The following is a 10133-nucleotide window of genomic DNA, read 5'->3' on the forward strand; positions in this document are numbered from 1 at the left end:
TCATCTGAAGCCAACTTTCAAAGCAGAGGGTAGGAACCCTAATACTTACTCAGTGAACAAAGCCAAGAGCCACCCACTAAGCAAATATTGTATCAAGACAGGTATCAGAAGTGTCGTCTTCCCAAGTTAAAACAATCATGTGCTCCTGTATCATTGTCATTAAGAAGTTAGCTGTGATGGCCATACAACGTAATTAGACACCGATTTATTGGATGTTCAAGACTCAAGACTGTCACGTGGGATTCTGGAAGCACAAAACTTGTGGAGGAGAAGGAGCTTACTCTAGCTGATGCTGCGCTTAAAGTGTGTCATCCTCAAAAGCTGAAAATCACAATCCATGCCGACAGCGATTATCTATAATAAATTATAATTGGCTGAAAATCTTCTAAGAAAAGACACACTACGGAGTTCTAATATCTTAATCGATTGCTGCAGAAACCAGAGTTATGATAAATCCAAATGCTTTTAATCCACCAGATGCTAAGTGCGACCGTGATTGATGCATAGGATAAATGGAGGGACCTTATCATATATGTATTTCGGTTTTTCATGTTTTTCCACACAAAGATTTTCTACCGAATTTCAATATTTTTAATTATTTAAAAAAAAAAAAAAGGCGCTTTTGGCTGATCGGTGAGGATTTATCATGATTCTCCGTGGACTTATGGGTGATGATAAGAGAGATGAAAAATAAAAGTCGATGAACCAGTAAAGTCAAATGGTCAACTTTGACCTTACAACTAATTTTTCCTTTTATATATAACTAGGATTGTACCTCAAAGAATTTAAAAAAAGGGAATGTACCTCAAATATTAGTATTTATTAAGAGGAAGCTGCTACGTTCAAATATTAGTATTTTTTTTTTCTTTTTTGCATTTTTTATACATTTTTTTTATATATTTAAATATATTTTTTAAAAAATTTACAACATCATTTAAAAATACTTTTTTAATTATTAAATAAAAAAATATATATATACATATATAATAAAAAAGTACAATCGGTGGCCAATACGTGGATAAAGCATTATCATACCCAAAATGGTCCAGGCCGAATGCACCATGGCTGCGAATTAACCAAAATTGGACCACATTAATTGAAAGTCTCATCAACCCTGGGGGTTGGGATTTAAGAATAGAGGATTAGTTTTCTCCCATTATATAATTGTTTACAGAAACAAAATGTATTTTTGAAATAGATAGATAGATATATATTTCGAGTTTTATTATGTATAAATAAATTTATATATCAAATTGCATACTAATGATGTTATATTTATATTTAAAATTTAAATTAATATTATTTTTATTAAAATTTAATTTTTTAATTTTATTAGATAAATATACATATTAATACGTATAATCACTTACAACCAAATTTCATTATTACTCATCTTCCATTATGTACTAATCACACCATGCGATTTCTCGAAACCTGCCGGTCGGAGTCCTTCCGTCTAGTCTAACTATTGATTAGAGGCTTCTTCTCTCGCCATTTTTGGACAATTAGCTCCATTTTCAACTTTTTTTTTTTTTTTTTTTTAAAGGGTATTCATTGCGTCCCCAGCGGCCAGCCCACTATTTTTTTTTTTTTAATGAATAATTGTAATTTTGTGAAAAAACCCAAAAGACACAGCAAAGTTTACAAGCATTATACCCAATCTTGTACCTTTAGATTTAGTTTATTTGCAAGACTCAACTGAGATTAATTCAATTTAGTCTAATTTAATTAAATTTAATATCTAAATTTCTAACTCTTAAATTACTAAACTCATCTCAACTTAAAACTTTCTTATACATAAAACTTACGACTTTTTTAAACTCAATATATTTTTAAACGGGAGATCTATAACCTTTTTTAATTTTTTATAAATAATAATAAACTCATATTAACATTCAACTACGTTTAAATTCATTTTAGATAAATCTCGTATAACTTACTCTACTTATTCAAATAATTAGAACTAAGCTCAACTCAACATCCAAACCTAATTTCAAACTAAACGTTGAGATCGTTACCACCCTTTGTATATCCATAATCAAGTTTTGACGGAAGACCAAGAAAGTTGTAGAAACCTATATCCGATCATCAAAATTTCGAATTTCCTCATCGCTTCAATAAACAGGAATAAACCACCCAGATGCCAGAAGCATGGCAGCTTAGACCAAAACACTTGAAAATATCCCATCTAAACCGAAATTATCACAAAATTTAAATCTGATTACCATGTCAATAAAAGGCTGGAGTATATTGCAGAGAGCCGTGATTGTGACTGATGCCAAAGTTAGTCCCACACAGGAAAGGCGCTGCTCAAAATTAAAATGTGAATTGATAAACCCGTAATGTTATGACTTATTTTTATGTATATTTTTATTGAATGAGTATTTTTAATTTAATTAATATATTAGTTTATTTATTTTAAATTAATATATTTTAATTAGTTTTTAATTTAATTGATGTTGTGTTTATTTTATTTAATCGTTTTACAGTTTTTAAAATTGTTTTTGACGGATCTGTTTTTTGATTTTCGGAGTGAGAATTAGACCTTATTTCTTTTATTTTCTCTTTTTCTTTTTTCCTTTTTCTTTTTCTTTTTCTTTTTTCCTTTTTCCTTTTCTTTTTCTTCTTTTCTTTCCTTTCTTTCTTTTTCTTCTTCTTTTCTTCCTAGTTCTCTCTCTCCCCGTACGCAGCAGCTCTCATTTCCATTTCCGTCGCCGCCCGTTTGACCGCCCGGTTCTCTGCCGTCCAGCCTCCATGTAGTGCACCATCCCCACCATTCTCTTTCCCTCCCACCAGAGATCATCCCCACCAATTTTCAGAGCCATCGGACCAGCCGTTAGCTGCCACGCACGGCTGTGGCGGCTAACGACTGGAAGTCACGGCACCAGCCCTGTTTTTTCTCCTGTCGCCGGTTACTTTCGAAGCCCAGAACCGCTGCTCGCCGGCGGCTTGGCCTACACCACCCACCCAGTTTTCTTCCCCTCTCACCGGTGAACATCCGCACTAAGTTTCACCTCCATCCGAACCACCGTTAGCCACCACGAGCTCCTCCAAGCCACACAGACTTTCACCGATTTTGGTGTCGTCGCACCACCTCCGGCCACCATCTCTTCATAGCTTCTTCCCCCACCTCTTGCCGACCTAATCCACCCATTTTTGGCATCGATCCGTTGCTAGAGCAGCTCCCACGAGCTCAACTCCGATTTGGATTTTTTCCACTTCCACCGCCGTTTTCACCACCACCCACGGCCAAGACTCATTTTCTTTAACTTCATAAACATCTCAAGACCATTCTCTATCAATTTCGTGTCTTGATTTGTCCCCGTTTGAAAGTGGGTAATTTATTACCCACGGCTACAGTGTAAATTATACTGTTACGTTGCTTTTCCTCCGCCGTTTATAACGCCGCGAGCTTTCAAAAAATACCGTGCGCTGTAAGTATTTTCCAAACTCTACTTTTATATTTAAATATATTTTGCTCTTACAATAAATATTTGCTGTTGGTTGGTTGATTCCGGACTGAGTACGAGGAGTTCGGGGGTCGGACGGATTGAGGACGGAGTGCTTGGTTTTGGTTGTTTGTGATTGGTTGGTTATTTGTGCCATGAGGCATGCGTTACATACTTCATACATGTGCATTTTATTTTAATTGAGAAAATCGTGTTTTGTTGGCGTAAATGGATTTCGGGTGCATGTGTCTCACGAGCCCAAGTTGGGATGGGTTATTATCTCGGTGGAGCTCCTCTGGTCACTCGGGAGTGAATAATACTGAGTGACATCCCCTGGGTCGCAGGGCGACGACTAGATCGCACGATACGGTAACGTTGTCGTGTCGACTCCGTGGTCCCTAGAGTGGCGGGGACTAGAAGATGGCCTGGCTAGGGACTTGCTGGGCGCGAGTCTAGGCATTGCTCATTTAGGTGTCACACGCATAGTCGTTACCTGCGATGTGGCACAAAGTCAGGGTGTGCGGATGATCCCTGAGGGAGATCATGGTGCATGCATAATTGGATTGGTTTTATGGTTTTTGGATACAGGCCATTTTTCGAGAAAATGGTGAGGTTCATTTTGAGGCTTTGTGATCCATTTTCTGGAAAAATTGTGGTTTGGGCCATTATCTGGGATAATGGTGAGACTTGGTTTTAAACGATATATTTTTTGACCAAATAGGTTTTTGGCGTGCATGGAAGAATATGGTTTTACGGGACATGTGCATTGGCTTTTCTTTCATGCATGTTGTTTGAGTTAATATGTTTTTATCTAATAGTGTTTGAATTTTACTTACCTGAGGCACCATTTTTGGTTCCGTAAATTTTGATGCAGAGTTCGAGGAGGAGGAGGAGGCTGAGCCTGAGGATGCGGCTCCGCCGGAGTTCTGAGTTGGGTTATGCTTTGTATTTGGCTTTGAAATTATATTTGTATTTTGTAATATTTTATTATGTATATTTTAAACAGCTTTGTATTAAATTAAGAAAAATTCTAGTACTTAGTTATGACTTTTGTTATTCGCTGCGTGTTTCTTCGTGCACATTCGTTGCTTATACACACACTTGACACCCGTCGATAGGGTGGTGACCCATGATGTCATCATCCGAACATCTGGATTTTTCCGTGTCCATGAGTGGGGATTTGGGGGCGTCACAGGTGGTATCAGAGCAGTTTGGCTCTACGTAAAACTACATGTCCCGTACGTAGTACCAGAATATTTTTAAAGTTGTATTTTAAAATTTATTTTAAGTAAATTTGCTATTTGACATGTTTTATTTGTTTTATTTATTTGAGCTTGTTTGCTTGTTTTATTTATTTAGTTATGTTATTGCATGCTGGTTTCTTTTATTTCTTATTATGTGGTTTTGGTTTTATGTTATTGGTTTTATTTGTTTTTCTTATAAGGGGTCAAAGGTTATGTTGTGGCAGGAAAATGGTGAGACCAAGGAAATCTACTCAAGGGCCTCGGGACGATACATCGAGAGATGATTCCATAGCCCAAGCAATAAGGCAGATGACTGAGTTCATGCAACAGAATTTTAGGCCCCAACTAGGAGGTCCTTGGCCACAATAAGAAGGGTCTTGGCCTCAAGAAAGAGGTCCTTGGCCACATTAGGGAGTGCCTTGGCTATACCCAGGAGGGCCTAGTGGCATGATGCAAGCTAGATGTACCTATGAGCGCTTTTTGGCGCATAGAACTCCACACTTTACTGGAGAAGAGGATCCACTTCAAGCTGGAAAGTGGGTCAGAGACTTGGAAAGAACTTTTGAGGTGTGTGGTTGCACTGAGGCCCAACAAGTACTCTACGCCAGCTATCTGTTGTAAGGCACCGCTTCTGAGTGATGGGATACCAAGAGAGTAATGCTGGAATCAGAATTGTGGTCTTTCGCCACTGTGACCTGGCAACGCTTCAAGAAAGAGTTTAATGATCGCTTCTTTCCCGCTTCCGTGAGGCGGCAAAAAGCAAGAGAGTTCTCAAGCTTGGGAGCATGACAGTGGAACAGTACGCTCGAAGATTTATAGAACTTGGGCGATTTGCTCCCCACCTCATCACCATAGAGGAAATGCGAGCCGAGCGTTTCCAGGAGGGTTTACGTCCTGATATACGCCATATGGTGGTCAACCACCGGATATCCACTTTTCAGGATTTAGTGGATGTGGTCACCCTTGTAGAGCGAGAGAATAATCTGAGTATGGGCTCCCCTCTAGGACATAAGAGGTGGAGTTTTTCTGGTGAAGGAAGTAGTTTGGGTTCGCCTCAGAAATTTGTTCAGCAGACCGGAACTCGACCACAAGCGTCCTTAGGTATTCGTATGGGAGGACGAGTGCCAGTTTGTGGAGTTTATAATAGAGCCCATGTGGGTGAGTGCCCTTCTGGTAGGGCTCGATGCTATAATTATGGCCAGCAGGGTCACTTTGCTCGTGAGTGTCATAGACCAGTTCAAGGAAACCGTGGAGGTAGGCGCGGTGGAAGAACAAATCCAAAACAAGCAGTGCAAGCCTGGGTTTATGCTGTCACACCAGGAGATGTGGATGATGAGACACCAGTGACCCATGATACTGGAGTAATTATAGGTATGGATCTAATTTAATTTAATGTTGGATTTGATTTTTGGTGTATTTGATTTCTCCTTTGTTTTTTTGGATTTCATGGGTTAATATGTTTGGTTCAGGGAGAGTCCGTTTATATGAGTTTTATGCTTGCACTTTGTTTGATTTGGGTGCATCACAGTCATTTGTATCTTTCACGTTTGCTCGGATGTGTAATTTGGTCACGGAACCTTTGTCGAAGTCATTGGTAGTGGCTCTACCCAATGGTGAAATGGTATGGTGTTCCAAGGTTGCTTCGGGTTGCCCATTAAATTTTGATGGAAGGTTCTTGGATGCTGATTTGGTGGTGTTTAAGCTGTTGGGTTTTGATATCATCCTCGGGATGGATTGGCTATTCCGATATTCTACGAGTATTAATTGCAAAAGTCGGGTAATTAGCTTTCAGCTTTCAGATGGTTATTGTCTGGAATTTGCGGGGAGTAAGTTAAAAGAAAAGCCGGTAATTATATCGGTAATTCAAGTAAGAAGAGAGATTGCATGGGGAGCGGATGCCTTCTTAGTCCAGATGGTGTATTCGCCTTCTGAGAAGAAGTCTTTGGTAGACATTCCAGTTGTGGAAGAATTCTCCGATGTATTTGTGGATGACTTGCCTGAGCTACCCCCTATTCGTGAAATGGAGTTTGTTATAGACTGGGAACCTGGAGCGGCTCCTGTACATAAAGCTCCTTACCACATGGCACGGGCTGAATTGAAAGAGTTGAAGACTCAGTTGCAAGAGCTGGTAGATAAGGGGTTCATTCAACGAAGTACTTCACCGTGGGGTGTGCCAGTGTTGTTCGTTAAAAAGAAATATGGAACCCTCCGTATGTGTATTGATTATCGAAATTAAATAAGGTGACCATAAAAAATAAATATCCTCTCCCGTGGATGATTTATTTGATCAGTTTCAAGGAGCAGTTGTGTTCTTAAAGATTGATTTGAGGTCAGGATACTACCAGTTGAGGATCAGAGACAAGGATGTGCCCAAAACTGCTTTTAGGTCGAGATATGGGTATTATGAATTTAAGGTGATGCCGTTTGGATTAGCCAATGCCCCTGCCGCTTTCATGGATTTAATGAATCGGGTATTTAGGCCTTATTTGGATTCCTTTGTGGTAGTATTCATTGATGATATTCTGATTTATTCCCGAGATGTTGAAGAGCATGTTTATCATCTTCGTCTAGTTCTTGGGAAATTGAGAGAACACCAGTTGTATGCCAAGCTCAGCAAGTATGAATTCTAGTTGGAGGAAGTCATATTTCTTGGGCATGTGATTTTTCGAGACGGAGTGGCTATTGATCCTAGTAAGGTGGAAGCCATTTTGTCATGACAGCGTCTGACTAACATGCGTGAGATCCAGAGTTTCTTGGGACTTGCCGGATATTACCGAAGATTTGTGGAGAGATTTGCTCGCCTATCCGAACCTCTCACAGCGTTGACTAGAAAGAATGCAGAATTTGTTTGGTCAGACAAGTGTGAGAGAAGTTTACATGAATTGAAGAACAGGTTGACGACTGCACCAGTGTTAGCGCTTCCAGAACCGCACAAGTCATTCGTAGTCTTCAGCGATACGTTTAAATTCGGATTGGGTTGTGTCCTTATGCAGGAGGGACGGGTTGTTGCTTATGCATCCCGTCAGCTAAAAGGCCATGAGAAGAATTATCCGACGCACGATTTTGAATTGGCTGCGATTGTTTTTGCTCTCAAGATCTGGCGACACTTTTTGTATGGGGAAGCTTGCGAAGTTTATACCGATCATAAGAGCTTGAAGAATTTGTTTTCCTAGAAAAATCTGAACATAAGGCAGAAGCGATGGCTAGAGCTAATCAGTGACTACCACTGCGAGATCAAGCATCATCCGGGGAAGGCTAATATAGTTGCTGATGCTTTAAGCCGAAAATTGCACTTGGAAGATGATGCCGAGTCGTCAGGATTGGATTCTTTGCTTTGCGAGATGAGAAGACTCCTTATTGAAAGTTCAAAGCAAGAGGAGGTATTATCTTCAATTCTTAATATTCGAGTGGCTAATTTTGAAGAATTGAAGACTCTTCAAATGAAGGATCTGGAGCTGTTGGATATCAGAAAAAGAGTCAGAAAATCTCTATGGATAAAGATGGAATACTTCGATTCCGAGATCGTAGGGTGGTCCCTAAAGATTTAGAATTCAAGGAGCGGATCATGGTAGAAGCTCATGCGGCCCCTTATTCAGTTCATCCCGGCAGTACGAAGATGTACCGGGACTTGAAAAAAAATTATTGATGGGATGGAATGAAGAGAGATATTGCCTTGTATGTTAAGAAATGTCACATATGCCGTCAAGTTAAGGCCGAGCATCAAAGACCGGCCGGTATGCTCCAACCCCTCCCTATTCCTGAGTGGAAGTGGGATGACATCACGATGGATTTTGTAGTGGGCTTACTGAGGACTCCTGGTGGGAAGAATTCTGTTTGGGTGATTGTTGACCGGTTAACGAAGAGTGGTCATTTCTTGCCTGTCAATAATACTGATTCCTTGGATAAGTTGACACGCTTGTACGTGAAAGAGATAGTGTGGCTGCACGGTATACCGAAGAGTATTGTGTCGGATCGGGACCCAAGGTTCACGTCTCAGTTTTGGAAAAGTTTGCAGGCAGCATTGGGTACTAAATGGAAGTTCAATACTGCATATCACCCGCAGACGGACGGCCAATCGAAGCGCACCATTAAGACCCTTGAAGACATGTTGCGAGCATGTGTCATGGAATTTTAAGGGAGTTGAAAAAATCACTTATCGCTCATAGAGTTTGCATATAATAACAGCTTTCATGCGACCATTCAGATGACTCCTTATGAATCTCTTTATGGGAGGAAGTGCAGATCGCCTTTGTGTTGGGATGAAGTCGGGGAGAGTAAGATAATTAGGCCCGAAATAATTCAAGAGATGCAAAGCCAAATTCGGATTATTAGGGATAAAATGGCGGCAGCTCAGAGTCGTCAGAAAAGCTACCCTGATACCAGAAAGAGAGAGTTATCTTTTGAAGAAGGTGATTGGGTTTATCTCAAAGTCTCTCCCATGAAAGGAGTTAAGCGTTTTGGTAAAAAGAGGAAACTGGATCCGAGGTATGTCGGCCCTTTTCAGATTTTGGAGACGGTAGGGTCCGTTACCTATAGAGTTGCTTTGCCAGAATATTTTGGGGATATTCATGATGTCTTCCATGTATCATTGCTGAAGAATAGTTTTGGACAACAAGAGCCGCACTTTGTCGACCCAGAGAGTATTCAGTTGCAACCAGACCTTACTTATGAGGTTGTTCCGTCGCAGATCATGGATTGGAAATAACAACAGTTGAGATCCAAGACAATACTTTTGGTAAAGGTGGCATGGGGTGATCCGTTAGCTCAAGATTTCTTTTGGGAGAGAGTAGCTGACATGAGGAAGCAGTACACCTACTTGTTTGAGTAATGATGATACGTTTCTTAATCTTGGTCTCAATGGTTGTATGTGGCTTGCTTCAAGTTGGTGTGTGATCTTGCAAATTTTGAGGGCGAAATTTGTTTTTAAGGGGGGAAGATGTGATGACCCATTTTTACGTGTATTTTTACTGAATGAGTATTTTTAATTTAATTAATATATTGGTTTATTTATTTTAAATTAATGTATTTTAATTGGCTTTTAATTTAATTGATGTTGTGTTTATTTTATTTAGTCGTTTTATAGTTTTTAAAATCGTTTTCGGCAGATCTGTTTTTTGGTTTCCGGAGTTAGGGCTGAGCAAAAATCCGAAAATCCGACTCCGACTCCGACTCCTTATTCCGACTCCGACTCCGCTCCACTAATGTACATAGTTTATAAATAATAAATGTGTTTTTCTATATATTAATCATATAAATATAAATATAATAACATGTAATATTAATGTATTAAGTTATTATCTATTAGTACTAGACTACTAGTGTAACTAGTGTTATCACATATTATTAGTTACTAGTTATTAGACTATAGTAAATAAGTTAATAATTATTACTAATTTACTATATATTAATAGACTAATAGTATTAGTATTAGTATTAGTGT

This window comes from Carya illinoinensis, chromosome 6, assembly GCF_018687715.1.
Source record: "Carya illinoinensis cultivar Pawnee chromosome 6, C.illinoinensisPawnee_v1, whole genome shotgun sequence".
Lineage (NCBI taxonomy): Eukaryota > Viridiplantae > Streptophyta > Magnoliopsida > Fagales > Juglandaceae > Carya > Carya illinoinensis.